Source organism: Zootermopsis nevadensis, unplaced genomic scaffold (assembly GCF_977971745.1).
Source record: "Zootermopsis nevadensis isolate Lab colony 2312 unplaced genomic scaffold, Znev_1.0 Znev_ptg000061l, whole genome shotgun sequence".
NCBI classification, from domain to species: Eukaryota; Metazoa; Arthropoda; class Insecta; order Blattodea; family Termopsidae; genus Zootermopsis; species Zootermopsis nevadensis.
Window position 1 is genome coordinate 10,238,581 of NW_028259192.1, and position 21,677 is coordinate 10,260,257.

Genomic DNA, 21,677 nt, shown 5'->3' on the forward strand with positions numbered 1-21,677 from the left:
AAAAACCCAATTAAGGCCCATTTATGAATTTCAGATTCGTGCTTGTAAATTGACCCTTAATTATTCTTGCAAGGAGTTACGTACGGTTTGGACAAGTGCTTATAAACGCTATTAAAGTCACTTCCCTCTTCAAAACTCGGTAAACTGATTATTTCTTTCAGATGATAAAGCTTAGACATTGCAGAGACATCCCATCGGCTTCAGGAATAATTTAGCTGTTTGCATGGCATTTGAGGTTGCGTTTTATCTCTGTTTTAGGGCATTACGTATCACCAATTAAAGACCCAGCCATAGTTAAGGTAATTGGCTGAACAACGATGGTACTTACAACGTAGTTACATTATAATAGCGCGTTAAAGGAGCGGTGCAATTGGCATCAAGAATACTGAGATCGCTCTAGCTGGTTTTGTGCATGTTGGTAGCCCTGACTGCAGTCGTGCTAGTGAGCGCGAGAGTCGTGGTCATATAGGTACAGACTTCAGTTGCTGCTCAGTAGTCTGTTGGTGTCGTGATGGTAGCTTTGGGTCGGAGCGCTCGTGGTTGATCTCGACTGTCTTCTGCTTAGTTGCCGTCCAAGCTACCGTCCGCCCAGCGTGTTGTAACATAAAATGGTGCCGGCGAGAACTGAGTGTGGTGAAACAGTGATGAGCTAGATCGATCCACACGACATGACGCGCCGCAGTTGCACTGACCACTGTCACTAGATCCTCCAGATGTGTCAGGTATGTCACGATTTATTCATACGTATTAACTCAGTGGCATGCAGTCCCAGTGTTTAACAAGTGAGTGTAGCTACAATGGAAATCTGAAAGAACGTGTACAAGTTTTGTGCATTGACGCAGTAATTTTACGGACAGACAAGGAGAAACACGGCTGCTAAGTTTGGATGGTTATACTCAGATGTAGCTAACTTCGGATGGACGCTGTATGCGTCATCGTTCATTTATTTTTAATAGGTATATTTGTGAGATAACAAAACATTCAGCGTGTTTAGTTTTTACTAAACAACGAAGAAAGGATAAGCAAAAGTAAAAGTTATTGTTTGATATATTTGTCACTTAATGAAAACGATTTCACCATACAATCGATATATATGATTGTGGCCGTCTGGGCTATTGCGTCTAGCGTTTTGGAGGAACATATTGTTTCCATTTTTGAGGTTGAAGGGAGAAGGGTCAGGGTATTGATGGTGTTGGAGGTAGTTCGAGGATCAAGCCAGGGAGCGCAGGAAGACCACTGTGCGACACCCCCAAGATCGAGCTGTGAAAATATCGGCCCTGCAATATGAGAACAATGAATGAGGTAGTGTTGCAATTTTTTTCGGTTCAGTTAATTGTTGGGCGAAATCGCGAAGGAAAAACAAACTCTGCTATATGCCTGGAAGGCGGTTGGTCTAGGTCCAATGAGTAAACAGTGAGAACTAATTATGGCTTAATGTCAGTCACCAGAACGTAGTATAATATTGTAATATAGAGGTAGTTAATAAATAAATCGTTTGGAAGTTTGCCAATAGTTCAAATATTTTGGAACGTCAGCAGCAAACCGAAATTATTTTGTTTTGCTGAGTTACGAGGAGATAAATTTCGGGGAACGCTTACCACCTTTCAGTTCAGAACATATCTTCCGATTAAAACGTAAAGATTAAATATACGAAGTACAGTTTTGCCTTTTTTGTGGGTGTGATACTTAGTCTATTAAGACCTTCGTAAAGGAAGAAAGGTTTTGAAAACAAGATACTAAGGAACTGCGAGGGAGTAATTAGCAGGATAAATGAAATTGCATAACGAAGAGCTTCGTAATTTGCAGTCATCATGGAACATTATTACGCGAATTGTATCAAGGATGAGATGGCTAGGGCATGTAGCACGCCGGGGAGATGTGGGAAATGTGTGCAAACATTTTGAAGAAACCTTTGCGTTACTGGGGAAGTGTTTATATCATCTTTAGCAAATAGAGGTCTGAGGGTGTGAATTGAATTCAACTAGCAAGGCAGTTCCGTTGTATCCATTGGAGGAAACACCAAATATCAGCACCCTTTTTTAAACCAGCCATATATTCGATATGTGATGGTCTGAAGTCCATTAAAAGTACGTAACCGAAATGCTTGTAAGAATTTAACACGCTAAATCTTATCATAACTTTTTCTAAAGAGTGTTGCGAGAATAATAAGTTGTAAGTTATAACGTGATCATATCATAAGCTCCTGAACAGTTTATTGTATCTGTTACGTTATTGCGTTACATGACTTTACGTACCAAATCTAGACATACTTTTAACCATTAAAGCATATGTCACAAATGAAATAACGTTGTCAGAGTTTCCAGCTCAGTCACAGTGACGTTACGTTTTGTCTGCATTCGACCGACTGCTCCCCGAATTTGTCCGGAGAAAATAAACCACCGAAAATACCCTTCGAGCGTCGTCATTGTGATTGTTGGTGACGGTGGGAATGGGCTGTTCAAATTCAAACTTAGTCGCGTAATGAAACATGGGTCCTGGACCATATTCGTATCTCACAGGGGGGCCCATATTAGACACACGGATGTATGAAAATATTTCATGAAGAATCATGCATCGACAAACAAGATGATTCATGTCTGTTACATAAAATAAACACATCACGTTCAGAAATACTGAATGAAGTTTAAATGTGCGCTACCGTAAGATCGTTAAATAATTCCTAAGCTACACTTGAAAACTGTCAAAGGCGAGCAGTTTACAACATGTGTTGCTGCGACACAACTTAGTGGGACTTCCACTACCTAACCAGCTCTCAAGGTCATTGAAAATCTCGTTTACGGAAGATTCTAACTGAACCCAGATGACAGCACGCACCACTAGGCGAGTTATGAGGGGTGGCAGGGCAATGTTGGACGAGTGTACTTCAAAGTACGAAACTCTTTGCTTGAAGAATGATGTTATCTTGTGGAGCGTGGATTTTCAGTCCATTTGGAATGTAAACATGCATACCTTCCTCTGTTAGTCACTATAATACCATTTAGCTCCGACCTTATAGACGCACTGACGCCGAGTCACAGCGCCTGACGAGACCGCTTTGTCTTATCTGATACCCGTTGTTTAATGCCACGTTTGCATTATGTAAAATCCTGTTTCATTTATTTCCTCCTCCCCCACCTTGGAATTGCCAAAGGCCCACCATAATCCTCAGAATAAATCGTACCATGCAAAGTCGTAATTTTCTTCAAAGTTCGAGGTTCGAACTCATCAATGTTTGATAGAAACTTGTGGAAATGAGGATTTCATTTCGAATGACGTCGTAGAGGATGAACTATGCTGATGGCACAACTGTCGATCTCTTTACCAGATCCCATCTTTATCTTTAGGCCTGTTTGATTACTCGCATCCTGTTTTACCACAGGCTTATTTCTGCCTTCGTTAGCTATCGCAGTGCAAAACAGTCCATAATTATAAGCTACGTCTTTGAGTGCTCGATTCTTATTAAGTATTACGTTGTTCCTGTAACTTTATGACCTTATGGTAACTCTCTGAGGTTAATTAAATCGGTATCTTATTAGCCTCTTTCTTAGATTTATGTAGGCGGTCTTGCTCCGGTTATAGAGAGACTGACATTTGGTACAGGGACAATTTTTTGTGAACCCTCTTCAGTGAATGTATCAAGACTGAAAGTGTCATTCGATTGTGTACTAGGATATTAAAGAGAACGTTTGCACAATAAAAATATAAAACAGCTCTTATTTAGTATGCTATCAGCATGTAATGTGCGTGATTATGGGGAGTTAATAAGGGTCTGTTTTAGTCGTCATACCTGAGGGTACGCGAGATGCCTTGGCGTAAATGAGAAGAAAATATTTGTGGATCTTACAAATAGGGTGTGTAGATGTGAACTGTGCTCATATGGCGTAGGATATAATACAGTGGCGGGCTCTTGTGGACACGCTAATGAACCTTTGAGATTTTTAAAATGGTGGTATTATACGACTGCTATAAGAAGACTGTTGAATAGGGCCATTAACAGAACTGCTCCTACCACCACCACCACTGATTAGTGATCCACAAGACAGAATAATTTGTCACACTGTCGTATTTCTTTTATATTTTTTCCCCGAAGAACTTCAAAATGTTCTCTGCTTTGTTTATTTTAGGGCGATTAAATCATTAAGGATGAGGTAGGCTGGAAATTAATACATGTAAGTTGGAAAATCTTTGGCGGCGGTAATCGCTAGGAGAAATTGCCTACGAATGAGGGTGGGGAGGATGATATTAAAATGGAGCTCTAAAATTTGTTACGAAACTGTGGTCTGCGTGCATTGTGTTCAGAAGGTCCTGGGTTCGATTTTCTATCCAGAGCGCGGTTATCTTTGGGGTTTCATTGCTTTCGTAAATTCGTGCACGAAAACGCCCAATCGCTTTCTACTCCATTTTAAATTTATCCTGTCCAGTCATCTACCATAAGAATGTAGGACTGTAACAGAAAGACGTGGAAATGCGTCGTTAAATAACAAAAAGTAATCGTAAAGAAGTGAACAGAACTGACAGGAAGCATTTAGAATCGAGCTGTCGGCTTTTTCTGATGACAAGAATGATTTTCTTGAGGAATTTTTAATCGTGTTTCTGCCCTGTTCGATTCAAACAAAACGAAATATGGCGACACTGCATGCAAAATGTTTAACGAAGCAAGTTTTCACGTGATTCTACTAACATTAACTCCACGATTTCATTCAAAGGAAATACCGCGTTTTAACGCCATATTCAAACGTCATGAAATAGGGAAGGCGTATCCCTTGTGTCAGGAGGAAAATGTCGTTATTTTGACAGTAAATCAAATTGTATCTCGTTTGGGCTCTGAAGTTCATTTGGTGCAGAAAAACTATATGAATTTCTCGTAACAGAACTTATCAAACTACAGACATTATTTCCATAAATGAAGTTAAATATCATTCACCTTATTGAAAAACGTTTCGGGCAAAAATTGTAGGTCGTAATGAAATGTAGGCTATAATTCGCGTTGTGTATAATTTTTTAACGATTTTAGCAAAGAATATAAATAAAATATACTATTTGAACTTCATACATCGATGATCAGATTCAACCTGAAACGAAATGAGCCCCATAATTTTAGTGCAGGCACCAAATACCATTGCTAGGCATAATCTTTGTCTTTTCTGTAGTTTCGGAGATGAATCATGCGGACGGACAAATCACACTGTCTGCTGTTGCTATTGCGAGCTCTCTTTATCTTCAGCATGATACAGTTCCAGCGTATCGACACTCACAGGAGAATTTAAACCATTATCTACCTATATAATCGTGGGTACATATAGACCTCAACATTCAGCTTCCCGACCTCTGTTGGACATGATACCGAGTCAGATTTATCCACCTATTATCTTTTCAATCTGTACATGTCTTAGTGTTATCGTCTCATCTCCATTTCTACGATTCCCAGATTTCCCCATCAAAATTCTGCATGTATTGTGTCTCCTTCCCTTATCCCATGCCAAGACCAGCCCTCATAACCTCGTTTCTCGTCATGAAATATCGTATGTCCAAATATTTTTCTGAGGATTTTGTGTTGAAACGAATGAACTAGCCATTTTGTTCCAGAACCGCCTTTGAATTTTTATGTTCTTGTTTTTAATTTTCTTGCTGGTAGGAGACCACGTTTCTCGCTCTAACCTTACGCGTTTTGAAATAGTGCACAGGATACATTTTTGAACTGAATGTTATGAATTATTTCCAAAGTTTATTTTTACCAAATTGTTTTATGTGCATCATTTGTACTGATTTGTTTTCTCATTTACTTGCATTTTATTTGTTATCATTATTTATGTATTTCTTTACTTTTAAACCGATTTAGTTACAGGCCTGCAAGTTGCCAGGAAATGTTGGTCCGTTATTAATCTACCAATTATTGATATCCAGTTTCTTTCTTAGTAGCTTTTATTTTTGAAAACAGTTCTGACGCAGGATGCACCTCAGTGGAAGTTATTTCGACAGACAGCGTCCGTCATCTGTGTCAAGCTTTAAGAGTGAGACTTATTTACGTGGTTATAGTAGGACTGCTGGTGGATTCTCAAGGTCGCCCGCACGCTCGTCAGTCACTGATCCCTATCTGTTACGTGAGCAGCGCCAAATTTGTGCTACCGGAACGATTTCTTTTAATTATATTCTAAAGGGTTTTGACGACGGTAGTTTACACTTAAAATTATTCATTGTCAGGACTTTTTCCACGACGTTTCGGAAGCTGGTTCTGTCTCTGTCTTCAGGTGAGAGGTACCTACTCTGTTGGGTCCCTTTGATAGAGCTAGTCTCTGTCACTGTTACCAGCCTCTGAAACGTCGTAATTTTAAAGAACAGACGATGGGAAAAGTCCTGACAATGAATGATTTCAAGATTTCTTTTAACTCAAAATTTAATTGAATTATTTAAATAAGGATCCCAGCAGTTATATATATATATATATATATATATATATATATATATAATATATGCCTAATGCAGTGATCCATTGCTTTGTGTTGTTATAATTATGTGTGGTTTGCAGCTAAGAATAAAGAATTACGTTACGACCCCCCAAAAAAATTTAAACCGCATTTTAGGACTTCCTATACTTCTCCAATTGGCACATTCATCACCCTGATGACGGAGGCAGTATGACCTCTGAAACGTTGGTAAACATCGACCAGACTACACAGCGCAACAACCCAGAAGACAGAAATCTTCATACTCATCACCCTGATAACGGAGGCAGTATGACCTCTGAAACGTTGTTAAACATCTACCAGATTACACAGCGCAACAACCCAGAAGACAGAAATCTTCATACTCACCGCTGTGAAAACCTCATCGTGCTGATGACGGAGGCAGTATGCCCTCTGAAACGTTGGTAAACATCGACCAGACTACACAGCACAACCACCCAGAAGACAAGAATCTTCATACTCATCGCCCTGATGACGGAGGCAGTATGACCTCTGAAACGTCGGTTAGCATCGACCAGACTACACAGCGCAACAACACAGAAGACAGAAATCTTCATACTCATCGCCCTGATGACAGAGGCAATATGACCTCTGAAACGTTGTTAAACATCGACCATACTACACGGCGCGACAAACCAGAAGACAGAAATCTTCATACTAATCGCCCTTATGACGGAGGCAGTATGACCTCTGAAACGTTGGTTAACATCAACCAGACTACACAGCGCAACAACCCAGAAGACAGAAATCTTCATACTAATCGCCCTTATGACGGAGGCAGTATGACCTCTGAAACGTTGTTAAACATCTACCAGACTACACAGCGCAACAACCCAGAAGACAGAAATCTTCATACTCATCGTGCTGATGACGGAGGCAGTATGACCTCTGAAACGTTGGTTAACATCAACCAGACTACACAGCGCAACAACCCAGAAGACAGAAATCTTCATACTAATCGCCCTTATGACGGAGGCAGTATGACCTCTGAAACGTTGTTAAACATCTACCAGACTACACAGCGCAACAACCCAGAAGACAGAAATCTTCATACTCATCGCCCTGATGACGGAGGCAGTATGACCTCTGAAACGTTGGTTAACATCGACCAGACTACACAGCGCAACAACCCAGAAGACAGAAATCTTCATACTAATCGCCCTTATGACGGAGGCAGTATGACCTCTGAAACGTTGTTAAACATCTACCAGACTACACAGCGCAACAACCCAGAAGACAGAAATCTTCATACTCATCGCCCTGATGACGGAGGCAGTATGACCTCTGAAACGTTGTTAAACATCTACCAGACTACACAGCGCAACAACCCAGAAGACAGAAATCTTCATACTCATCGCCCTGATGACGGAGGCAGTATGACCTCTGAAACGTTGGTTAACATCGACCAGACTACACAGCGCAACAACCCAGAAGACAGAAATCTTCATACTCACCGCTGTGAAAACCTCAGATCTTACTCTGTCTGTCCGTCATACAGCAAGGTTTTTATGAATTCAGTGTTTAGAATTCTAGCATCGCCAGTATTTCACACTTCGTGGTTTCTGCCTGGAATGTTTTAAGAAAAGAATCAGGCCCAAGTCCAACTATCGATATTAGCAGGAGATTTAAAGTTTTTCGCATGTGTTCACCCGAAATTCTTATTTAAAGTTTCGTATGTGTTACAAATCGTTCGCTAATTCGTGGACGTTATGCAGAATACTTTAACAGGCCGTCAAAAAAAATAAAGAAATAGAGGAAGGAAGAAAATGTATCTAGAATTAAGAACCTGTGGTTAAGGAGAAGCAGTTTAGGCCCAATACGGTTCCGTTTCAAATCAGGTTTGCTGTAGGCTATGTCTGAGGTCCTTAACACCGCAGTGTGGAACCAATGTTCGCAAGGTGGGGACGTATTTCAGTGGTTTTACAATCATGTATGGGAGTTTTAGCCAAGAGTAGAAAACGTACACTTTTATTATGGTAACGGTACTTGTCTAGCCTCTTCATTATGGTGCATTTCCCGTTAAGTACTTGGGTTTACATTTTCAAGGTCGGTTTCAGAAGAATTGAAAAATATTCTTCCAGTTTTTAATGCGGATGAAAGCCATAGAAATTAAGCTTTGTAAAGAGTAGCATTAACTACGTATTGTGAAGTATGGATTTGGATTGGTAATTTTATAAGCACCCATAACCGCGTTCAAGTCTCTTCAGAAGAGTGTAGGTTCAAGACCTGTAATGCGGGGTTCATTGCATGGATATAAAAATAAGGCGCATGTGCAGAGGTTGGGCGTTTTTGGAAGCCTTGTGTAGGGTAGGCAGTGGGTGATGATTTTGATTTGATGGTGGTGATTGGTGTTGCGGAGGACAGGAACTACAGTACGTATGGGTCGATTAGAATGTCGTGTTCCTCTGTTCGAGGCTTCGGGTCAAATTGAGCAGCTCAAGACAGATGAAGCAACGTCATGGTGCAAGTTTGATACTCGCTCAGCTAGTCAAAAAAAAAAAAAATCCAGCGTCTTTATGTAACCCTCAGATTTTTTTACCTTCACATTCCATCTGAAACAAAACATTTTGCCTCATTAATTTGTTCTCATACAACCTTGATCTGTCATCTTTCTGAAGGTTGAACGATCAAGTTTCATGACCGTGTAAAGTGTAGGTAACATTAATAGTCTTAATATTTTTCATACTGTTCAGATTGTTCATTAATTAGATAACAGAAGTGTTCTCATTAATGTGTACAGTGTTCTTGTAACTAGGAGTGGAGGCAAAAAGCACTAATGTGAAACAGACATCAAAAATTGGGAAGTGCTATTGAAAATTAACTGAATGCTTTTGTTTTAACTTAGCGTGTAGTCGCCCGTTTCCTTTGGCAGCGAGTGAATTCTAGCTAAACCATTGGGGGAACATCCCCTGCTCCCCACCCCAACGCCACCCTGCTGTAAAGCTTTCAGCTGTGTTTTCTAGGATAGCCTACATGGCGTACAGCGGGGCAGCTTCACTTTACATTCATTTAGACCTGGTCGTTTCGTATACGAGTCGGAAAGGAGAGGTTAGAACCACAAATAACTTTTTGTAAAGTGTTTTACCGGGAGACCCCTAGAACTTTGCATTTCGTTGACTTTCTTTAGGTCTTATGTACTCGAGAAAAGTTTTTGTCATTAATGTAAGGTTGTTACTTTTTTCTTTTGTTACTAAAGACGAAGTTAAAAACAGTTCTGTCACAAACATGTTTCTAAAAGACGACATTATACAGAATGTACCTTTTAAAACGCAGCCTAGCCATAGCCACGTATTTCGGGACAAAAATGAAATATGAAGGTGGTTCACTAGATCCTCCCACCCTTACATTTTAGTCAAGGTCTCGCTGGTTGTTACGTCGCTGCACTCGTCAGTTGCATTTCCAAGCTTGGTGGATTCACGAGCATAGCGTGTGTTCATGCTCGAGCATTATATCCCTTTAGAATTGTTTGTTGCTGTTGGTGGAGCATTTAATCGTGTGTATACTGACAAGGAATAACATTGCACTGCATCAGCTGGTAACAAAATTTCTGGACTTAGGAAAATGTTTATCTCACAAGTGCTTATTTAGTGAAGGAAACGTTTGAAATTTCAAGCTGCAACGATGGGTCACGCCTCCAAGAATTCAATATTGCCATCTGTTCGTCGGTTTGTACGTGTAGATGTGTGGTAGTTTTGGTTCTGTTTTAAATTGAACATTCTGTATAAAGAACTGTGTGTCTTGAATCGCAGTCCGCACTGCAGAGAGCCGACATTTTGCTCGTGTTTCTGTCTGTTCAAGACGTAAAGCAGGTGGCTGTTAGCTTCATGATATTATAGCAAGGATTTTTACGTGGTGACAGTTAAACCAGTCAATGTCAGTCTCTCTGTTGTTGCTGCTGTGGGCTTTTCCTCGCAGTTTTCACAAACTCGTGAAAATAAAGTGCCTCAGACGCATTTTTTCTGTTAGTAAAACTTATAATATGCTTTAAAAGTATAAGTCAAGGGACCCAGGCGTCAGATTTTGCGAAGAAAACGTAGAGCCTTATTCTCAGGGTGCCTTTTCCACGTGTAAAAATAAAAAAGATTAAATATACAAAAAATATCTTTGGCGATTACTACCTTCTAGGATTTTGTGGCGTCTGATCTTTTAGGAGTTTACTAGCGTTTTAGAGGTGGCCGCTGCCTCCATAACCAGGGCGATGAATATGATTTTAGCTGTTTTGTATGGACAAAAAACATATTGAGAAGTTCCATAATTTTTACTCTTCACCATTTATTTTTAGGGATATCAGATCAAGGAGGATGAGATGGGCGGTGATGATGAAAAATGCATATACAATTTTGGTTATAAATCCTGAAGGGAAGAGACCACACGGAGAACTTAGCCTAGAAAGGGGGTGGGTAATTAATATGGATCTTAGGGAAACAGGTGTTGGAGGTATGGATTGGATTTGTCTGGCTTGGGATATACACTTGTGAACACGGTAATGCGTCTTCAGGTTCCGTAGCTTCTCAGGAAGGACACTGCTTCATGGAATTTGTTGGAGTGGTTGAGCTGTGCACTGTATTATGTAAGTCCACGAAAGCATTCTGTCGCATACGATTTTGGCCTTAAACAAACTAGTTGAAAAGTCTGACATTACAGATTTTCCCTTCTGTATCTCGTCGTGAGAAGCCGTCTGCTACCCATACGCCTTCTTGTTTGAATGCCGCGATTATCTCGCATCTTTGTTCCGATACATGTCGATGTGGATCGAGAAGTGTGGGAATAGTGCCACTCGGCTGAAGGAAAAAATGACTGCGTGAAGCGGATGCGTCTGTGTGTGCTTTATATGGGCGTAGAACCTGTTCTACCCTTCTGGGGGAAGTTGTGCTTCAGGGATTTCGGAAGCGGAATATGTAGATGGAATAATTGCCAGAGGCTACAACACTTAACTTTGAATTTCTAGACTTCACCTGTTTTGGGGATGATTAAAATCCGAAGGACGAAGTGGATGAGGTATATTTTAAACGAAACAAATTGGTAATATTGCAACAACAAAAAAACTCCATTTAAGAGAGGCCTTCTTGAGAAGCGTAGAATTGGTCTCGTATTTAAATTTTTCGCCCTTTAATGTACCAGAAGATTTATTACTGTGTTCGTAAGAGCCCGCCACCAGCCAATTTTCTGGTCCCTCCTACTGTATTTTATTCAGATCCATTTAATATAATCTTCCCATCTACGTCAGTGTCTACAAAGTGGCCTCTTCCCTTCAGGTTTTTGTACATATTTCTCATCGCCACCATGGACTCTAATTGTCTCGTCCATCACCTTCCTTGGTTTTATCATCAAATAATATTCATCCCAAAGGAAATAATGGATCTGCTGATTGTGCAAATGTGTTCTGCTCCTACCGTTTACTTCTTAAAATCAAATAATTACTACAAGCAGTTTTACTACGGTAACTAAGATGTTTTAACTGAAGTGATTCTTATGTAAACAAAGAAAATGTGCATTTTTTTCACTTAACTGCTGTCGTAATGATTTTCCCTGCCTGTATTGGATTAGGCCACTCCTCTGTGTTCCACCAATGAGAAAAATTGACAGCCATATTGTGCTCTACGCGAGCGTTAATTGGTAAGTGGTAGATCTGTTAAAGGCCCAGTGTACATTATATACGTTTTCATTATCTTAAACGTTTAGTAACTTGTGAACACGAACATTTACGTGGTTATAGTCAGGAGTTTACAATTTTCAGTACACTTTCTGTTTCTGCTGAACTTAGTTTGTGGCGGACTAAACCAGTCGAAGTTTTTTATTTGAAAATTGAAAAGTAAACCAGTCTGTTGTGATTTGAAGTGACGGCGCCGAGAAGACTGTTGGTACAGATTTAGAACTGGCTTTCAGAAATACACTTACTACGACCTTGAGGTAACTTAGGTAGTTCAGACATCTTACTAATGCGTTTGACAAATGTCAGTTGGCGACATGGCGTTCAGTAAGTGTCGTATTGTGTTTGATTGGGACATTTCACACCGAGACTGGAGGTTAGAAGAAATTCAGAGTCGGTTTGATATGACCCCCCCCCCCCCCCCCAAAAAAAAAAAAAAAAAAAAACAGCCCTAGACGGAAATCGACATCGGTAGTCTGGTTCGTAACCATGTGTGGTTTCAGTCATGTCTTCCTGGATTCGATAATTATAATTCCTCTGCTGTATGTAATTTTACATTAAATCATTTCTGTACGCAGGATTCTGTAGCAAACAAGGGAAAGATGAGTGAGGATGGGAGGGTAGTATTGCACTGGTAATTCTTTTGGAAAGATGGTAGTTTTCTGGATTGTAGCGCGTTTTAGTCTGGTAGAAGTTTACCAACGTTTCAGAGGTCCTTCCTGCTTCCATCATGAGGGCGATGACTAAACGCCGCTACGACCCAGAAGACAGCCGTCTTTGTATTCACCGCCTTGAGAACCTCGAATCCTGCTTACATAATTCTGTTGGTTGGACGGCCGGGGTTTGATTCCCAGAAAGGATGACGCTGTTCTCACCATCATGTCCGGATTGGCTCTGGGACAGACCAGACTTTCTTACAGATTTCACGTCTAGGTGCAGTGCTATTCGTCATCAAGCTGGAAGTAGTATATTATTCTTTCTGTAATTTCGATCTTGAAAAATAAATTTCAGCTGCATGTTGAATGTCATTTCCATGACATCTCATTCTGCAGCCCCGCGAGTGTGAGAGAATGCTTTGGGTCGCACATGACATGATGTTGATGCTAGTTAATCTGATTTCATTACAATTCAGATTTGGGATGTTGAGTGATACGTGGCCAATATTGAGCGACTGTGTACAGGGACTGAAGAGGGTTCCATGACAGGTGGCGGAGAAACCTTTGCTCGCGCCATTTTAGTCTTAAAACTACTAAATTTATCGTGATGGCACACTTGTTGGAGAACCAATCTTTTGTCTTCCCCCAGACTTCTAAATAATATTTTAGTACCTTCAACCATATGGTGCCAAAAACCAAGCCGAAAGGAATACACATGTTGTAAGGAAATGTTTGACAAGGAAGTCACCTTGAGGGTCACCAGACCGCGACTTGGGGAAACATTTCGTTCGATTGTAAACACATTCATCCGTCTGTTGCTTTTGAAATTTGAAGAGTACAGTTCCCTACACATCAGATGAGTTTTAAGACATCGTTCACGTAAAAGGTTAAGTGCATATGCTTAATTAATACGCCATTAGTCGTAGGCCTATGGGGGGAGTGAGGTAAAGCTCCACGCATTGTTAACCTGGGCACTAGATGGAGGTGAGTGGCCAATTTTACGGGTCGGTCATCCCTAGCTATTCAGGGGACAGAGTTAATTACGCAAGACTTAACAGCACCGCGATACATGAGTTTTTTTTCATTCGTTCTGTTATATCAACTGCAGACAGAGATGTGAAGTTGGTGGCGTACTTATTGGCGGGTTTTAAGACGTTTCTTTTGCTTCTTTGTTTGTTTATGTCTTTCTTTGTCTCCCTTTTTCTTTGTGGGCGTAGAGGCACGTCAGTTTTTAAAGCAGTCTGTGCCGATTTACTTGAAACAAAAGAACAACTCCAACCGTGTCAGAAAACCCATCGTGGTTTATGGCTCTTCTGAACGACATGTTAAGTACCAGAACTTGACCGACCCTGGTGCTTTCATCTGCATACTAGGATTGGTAGGTTCTACGATCCTATCCATAAGTTCAGGTCTTTATGTTATCAGTTTGAATTAATCGCGGATGAAACGTGCGTGGACCTACGGTGTACGATTGTCAGCTGTTGAGCTAACACGCTTAGTTCAAGCATTTCCACACAGCCAGCGCTTCATTTCCAAGTCGGGCGAAGGGAACGGTGATTGTGTGATTCTGCTGGTGAAGTCCTCGTTACAAGTCCGATGAAAGAGAACCATTTAGACTGCTATTCCGTCTGTACCGAACATTCGTTTGCCCTAGACAATTTTACGTCAGAAGTTCCGTATTTTAATTTTCCCATGACAGCTAATCCTAGGTTAAAATTACCGAATTTTTGTATTTGCCCATATAACTACTGCAGTTCTTTACCGTTGTCAAGACACTTACGTAATTAGGATAGTAGTTTTCTGATTCTTTTTACAAAAAGACGTAGCATTAGATGTAAGCTTTAATGTTGAGACGAGTTGCATTGAAGAGATATAATGTTAAGTACAATAGGTTACATTCATACTTTGGTATGTGATATCAATAGTTATATATTTGAAACTATAAAAATGCCAGAGAAACTGGTGATTAGATATAGAAGTGGGACTCGTGGGCATAGTGTCAGAGAGAAGAAGAAGAAGAAGAAGAAGAAGAAGAAGAAGAAGAAGAAGAAGAAGAAGAGGAGGAGGAGGAGGAGGAGAACGACAAATTAAAATTTCATTACCCTTTTTCGGTGTTGGTCTTCTGGTGCTAACGCAGTGTATTTGTGTAGGCAAATACCGACGTTTCAGGAGGACATAATTACCTCTGTCTTCAGTCCTGAAAATGGAGGTAGCATATTCCTCACATACGTTGATATCTACCTGCAAGTCCATACGGCGTTAGCACTCAGAAGACAGATTTTGGCAACTTAACTACGGCTGCCAGAACCTAAGATGTTGAAGACTCTTGCCTGCCAGGGTAAGAAGAAGTAATGTCGTCGTATGTGACAGACGTTTGGCAGGTAATATAGTTTAATAGACTACTATGTAAGATCAGATGGAAATGTCATGTATCCGCGTCAGTTCTGAGCAGAAACCCAACGAGTTGGATACCTTTGCCTCCATCAGGGGTGATGGAGTACATCACAAAATTGATTACATAAACTATTCGTGTCCCTTTGGAATATTATATGGGAAGAATTTTATATCAGTTTGCAGTTCTCAGTGCAGACGTTAAAGTTTCATTAAAAGAAATCGATTTGAATGTATGTTTCATAGTTAATATTTCACAGTACGAAATTACAAGGCCGAAACCAACCGAGTCTGTAGTTTTGTCGTTTGTAAAGCGACTGAATTTACTTCAAAGACACACATTTAAAACTTTTTATTAATTTCTCGGAAATATTCGTGTTTGGAAAGAGAGACTGCCATAGGGATTTTGCTAAAATTGCTTCTTACGAGTAATGGTTTGCTTTTAGATGTATTTCACTTCACAGTATGTATTTCGTACATTTACTGACGAACTGGGGATTGTATATGAAGGAATTAAGAAGTGGGAATAAAAGTAAAACGAGGAACTTAATATGTACTTTTCACACAGTGCTGTATATACGTTTCTAGTACCATAAGTCCGGAGGTCCCGTGATAACAGCTCCTCAACAATTGGTCGTAAGGGAAGGGACCACTTTCAAGACCATGGCGTGAAAAGGACGACTGATACTAAGTTGGATCTTAAATAAATATGATGAATGTTTGAGGACGGATTAAACAGGTTCAGGATGTTCTCCATTGGCGGGTTGTTTTGAATGTAAAGATCCTTCGGGTTCTACAAAAGGCAGGGAACCTTTTGACCATCTTGGTGACTCTCATCTTCTGAAGTTCCACTGCTCCATGGATTTGGTCGAAGTTGTCATAGTTCCCACTATAACACAGAATTAATCCTAGTTACTGGTTATCTCAGGAGTTCCCACAATGCTTTTCGCCCACGAATTTTATGTTCTAATATTTAGAGGCCAGACGCAGCTGAGGAGGGTAGCTCGAGCGGTAACATAATGAGGTATCTGGTTTGCGATTTTCGTAGTTTTTCTCAGTTTCTAAACGTGAGTGCTAAAGCAATACCATGAGTTAGACTTCTACAGGTTACTTACCTCCCCGAAACGTGATCATTTATATGGATGTTAACATGTTCTTACTTCTGCAGATGAGACAAATGAGCCTCGGTTTGTTCGCCCTGCAGTTTTGTGAATGATGCATGTGCCTGTCTTGTATAAAGAGAACAGTGCGTTAAAGTTGGTAATGTAAGGCAGCGTGGTCAATCTGTCTGCCCACGGGCCACATCCAGCCCGAGAGTAATTGTTATATGCCCGCGAAATCATTTGTTAATTTGTTACTCTGTGAATCCGAAGATGGCTGTCTTCTAGGTTGTAGCACCGTTTAGTCTGGCAGACTTTTACCACCGTTTCAGAGGTCTTGCTGCCTCCATCATCACTCATCGCCCTGATAATGGAGGCAGCAACGGCCTACGAAACGGTGAACTTCTACCAGACTACACGGCGCAACAACCCAGAAGACAGCCATCTTAAATGTGTTGCTAATCCTCTCTGCTGCTCTACGTCTAAGTGTTACGCGTGCTATTGACTTAAAAACCCTACCGGAAAATATAACTTTTCTAGATGGAAATTTAGTCATATACCATCTGTTGCAGGATGAAATTTAAAACAATATGTAGGAGGTAGGATACTGTCGTAAAAGAGAACATCAGAGAAATCAGCTGTGAAGACATTAACTGGACAGAACTTTGTTCAAATTGATACCAGTGTCGATCTTTGATCTTAGTGAGACAACTGAGAGCTGTTCTTCAAAGAGTTACTGAATGTAGTCAAGTTCATTCCAATCACGTAATTCCAGCCCCATCGTATCGAGTGAGTTGAGTAGTCTGATCGAGTGAATCCATCGAATTGAGCTTAGTCGAGTCCAGCTGAGTGAATGTAGTCGAGTTGAGTCAGTTTTCGAGTTCAGTTCTTCGATGTACTCGCTGATAAGAATTGTTTGCCCAGAGGTAGAACACTGTACGCAAATGCATGCTGATATATGTGTTTATTATATACGTGTGTGAGCGCACAAATAATGGTGCTAATGACTTGCTATGACATCAGTCAATGATATGTATACAGTGAAGAGTTTGAGAAACACTGGTTTGGAAGAACGTTATGAAAGCTGTAAAGGAGAATGTAAATAAGTGACGTAACATTTATTTATTATGGATTATTTAACGATGAAGCCAGTATCTTAGACCGTATGGTAGGAAGATTAATGAATAATGAATTGGGAAGAAGGCGGAAGGAAGTTGTCGTGGTCTGCTCGAAGGTTCTGCCCTAGAATTTAAATAGAGGACCCAAGGAAACCATGACAAACTTAACTCACAACAGCTGGTCTCCGAACAAAGACTTGAACCCAGAACCTCGTGAATATGAAACAGGGCGTAACATCCACTGGACCGCAGAAGTCAACCACGTGCGCGTTGTGCCGAGCTTGTTGCCTTTGCACGTCGGGGGTCGTGTGACGAACTAAATTCTGATATTTTGTGGGGGGGGGATAACGTTTTTCAGTGATAATGATTAATGGAATGGAATATACAAATCCTCAATAGGCAACATTTATCGGATTTCGAATTTCCACTGCAGGGGGTCTGTCTGCGCTGTACAGATGTGAATGATTGTGAAAAAATCGTTTGATTTGCTTCATTTTTTATGTTCCACAGGAGTGTAATGGAGAAAATTTGTTTCGAAAGTTAGTATTTTGATTTAATGTTAACCATTTTCATGGTCCCTGATTCAAAAATCACATTACGAATCTGATACTTTATGTTGGGCATGCACAGAACTCAAGGATGCAAGAGTAGTAAATTTTGTAGGCTTATGCTTCTTGCAGATTCCCGTTTTATCTTCTAGCATATTTGATCCAGTCGGTTTTAATACTCTCTTAAGAATTTGTATTAAACACTACCCAAGAGATGTATAATTCCTTCATTCTTTGTCTACTGTTGCTCCGCGTAACAGTTGAATGTTATTTAACGCGGTACGTAGAGCAGATTCATTCTTGAGAAACCAGTAGTCGTTCAGCTCGTCAGTACGTTTCCGGCCATTTATGGAACCCGAACGTCTGATACTAATAGTCACAAGAAACTGTCACTTGTTCCAGTCCTAAGCGACATGATTTAGTCCAGAACCTTACTTATCTTTCTTTAAGATTCGCTTTAATATATCCTCCTACTTACTCGTCGGTCCTTTATGGTTTCTTCCTATGTTGTATTTCGACTAAAATTTCATATGGTTGATTGTGTTGCAAATTGTTGTTGGCGGAAGGCATTATATGTTAATACACCCGATATTTTACTATTTGTATGAACTTTCACGTTGTGATATCAGTGTCATACATCTTATTCTAAAATTGTAACCGTGTCATCTTGATTTTAGCTAGTCATATTTTTTCTCGAATTTTTGTAAAGTTTTAATGCCTGACACGTTGAAACAGTTATTAATAGAGTAAATCCAAACTATTTTTTGTGTAGGCCTGTACCTCAAAGTTAATGTTTCGTGGTTTATGGCCTAATTTATTCCATTAGTAGGCGTACTGCGGCATAAAGCGGACGCCGGGCGCCTGGCAGCTGGCAGCGAACCCAGTGTCGAGGCAGTAAATTACAGTAACAATTGCCAGCCAGTAGAGCGTTTACCAAGAGGCACATACTAGACATGTTTTCAGAATAGACAGCTAAAGCAAATGCTCTAGTCTGGCTAGAAATCGCAACCAGACCCATACAATCGAAGAAATATAAAAGAGGTTTTTATAACAATGACAGACAGAGAGGTTTTGGAAAATACACAGACGTGGTAATTAAAAATAAGGAAGATAACTTTTACAGACTGATAGATCTGGTGTTATCATTGGATAAGAATGTATTGCAGGATACCAACAATAATTTAATCATATAAATTAATTGAATGTAGAATATGAAATTGCCATACCGGTAATCACGAGATAACAGGAATCATAAATAAAGGACTACAAAAAATCTGGAAACAATAGCACGAAAGTATTAACTTCTTTTAAAAACAGCCGTATATATTGCTGTTTCATTGCATTAGCATTAGAGCGCGATTTGTGTATGTGTGTGTGTGTGTGAGGGGGGGGGCTAATAATATTGAATTTCTCTACGATCCGATCCCTAAGCCAGAATTCCCTACCGGTTTACATGCTGATACATGGCACGGCCGCGTTCTGATTTATCTGTTGAATATAATGTTCCACAGTGAGTGACGTAACAAATCAAAATCGGGCCTACGACTGTGATACAAACAGTGTAGTGTTCTGAGTTCGGCAGATGACGAAACGTCGCAAAACCGACGGCCGTTTACGTACATGGTTTAATGTTACGAAATAAATAAGGATTATCTGTCACTGGATGTAACAAGGCAGATATACTTTTCACCTAAGAAACGCAGAATGAACCCAAATTACGAAAGCAGCTAATCTTAAAGTTTTGTGCTATACTCATTCATATTAGATCACCCAGATATAATTTAAAATACGATATGTTGAGACCTGTATGGTCATCGTAAGGAGTTATGCCTCTGTATCATTGCAATTTATAAGTTTCTGTTAAGGTTGTTTGGTTGATACAAATAGTATATACAAATAATATAAGTACAGATTTAATTTATCAGTTAACTGAAAGAGTGAAGACGTAATTGTTTTTCATTAAAATGTAGTGTTAAAGGCGGTATGTTAAGTTTTATCTCCCTTAGTACACGCATATATATTATCTATGGATGAGTCTTGTTTCTTCATGTTTAAATTGTTCAGTAAACGAGGCCGATGTACGATATATATTCTGACGGCTTCTCTAGTGTAATTCATAATTTGGTGCGGACATCTGTAGGTTTGACCGAGGTAATGCAGAGTGATGTCACGTGTCTCCTGGTGATTGAGCTGCTGTTTTAATGATAATGTGTCACATTTACGTCTATTGTGAAGGAAAATTTAACTTTTAATTATGTAGTTTGATAATTTTAATATGCGTTTTATTAATGTGTATAAAGTATATTGTGTCCATCATATAAACTACTAGCGACTGTTACGGTATGTATTGAAATGATAAAACATAGCAATAAGTCCTGATGATGGCCAGTTTAGGCCGAAAAGTTTTGGGTTTGTAATGTGTTTTTAATTCTCATTTAATGATATGTTATACTTGGATGTTCTAATGTGAATGACAAAATGCTAAGCCTGCTTATGGCTGACACGGTGTACTTACCATAAAAGCATGTGTTTTTCGCATTTGACAGTCGTTGGCCATTATTATAGTACATCATTATTACTTACGAAATATCTGTCTTTGGAGAACATTCTTCTTCCATTTTCAGGCAGTAAGTCTATCCATAGCACCGTGTTACTCTCAACTGTGGTACGTGAATGACAAAGACTCGCGACTAAACTGTGGAAACCAACACATTCATCTTAATCTTTCCTGTGGACTTAAGCTTGGAGCTGATTTGATTACTCTTCTTAGAGATGCACCCTGAGCTTTGCTTCCACTAATCGCACGTGCTGAGTGTAATTCAGTCATTAAGACTCCTTAAGACAGGAAGAGAGGATCACTTAAAAGTAAGACCTTAAGTCTTCTCGAAGCCAGTAACATCCTCAAACACGTAGGCTTACTTTACTGTGTGCATTCAAGGGTAAAGTTTAATGTATTTACAAATCTCTCTGGAATCGTTAGCATGTTGGACCAGTCTTAGTCTAGTACAGATCTCAGAATGGACAAAGGTAACCTAGAACAAAGCTGAAGATGGAGTAGTAAATCCTTAAAACATAGTACATTCCGCATTTTGTTAGGACAGTGGAGAACAATGTGGTTGGTGTAGGCCTTAAAGCAGCTTACGATTACAGTGGTTACATCAAGGAAGTCTCCGTCAGCAACGGATATTTTCAAAGGCCAGCTCACTTTTTAGATTCGCAGTTTCAGGCTGCTTTGTACAGAATGCAGATTTGACCGTGAAATATGTTTAGAAAGGCGAGGGTCTACAGAATACTAGAAATAATTAAATCGATGTTACTTGAGTGATTACTTGGCCCTTTGTTAGATTTCAGATTTTCACGGCGACGAGTATAAAGATGGTTCTCTTTTGGGATGCGCCACTGTGCCTGTGTTAGATAATGACCGACGTTTCAGAGTTGTTTACTTCTTTCGCAATCACGCTGATGATGGGGACAATAACTACTCTGAAACGTCAGTCAGTATATAATAGACTACACGGTGCAACATCCGAGAATACAGTTATTTCCGATTACGACTTTTGCGTTTGGAAGAGACGATATTTGCGATTTTACGGTGACGTGTTCGGACAAAGAGCTTGTGTGGAGTGCTTTATTTTAACATTGTTTTAGTGCAAGAAATGCAGTTTACTACAAAATTAATGGCGCACGGTGAATGTGTGGTTCGGAACGGAATGGTAATCGAGGAATCTAAAACCAGAAGCCGACTGCTCA

General features: G+C 40.0%; 1 protein-coding gene across 8 annotated transcripts in view; it reads left to right on the plus strand.

Moving 5' to 3' along the window:
- Window positions 1–460: 460 nt before the first annotated feature.
- LOC110838220 (beta-1,4-glucuronyltransferase 1) overlaps window positions 461–21,677 on the plus strand; it is a 142,391-nt gene continuing 121,174 nt past the window's right edge. For all 8 annotated transcript variants that reach the window (XM_087340880.1, XM_087340879.1, XM_087340884.1 and 5 more), the window contains exon 1: window positions 461–722. The gene's annotated coding sequence lies outside the window, so the exon portion shown is untranslated. The remainder of the gene's footprint in view (window positions 723–21,677) is intronic.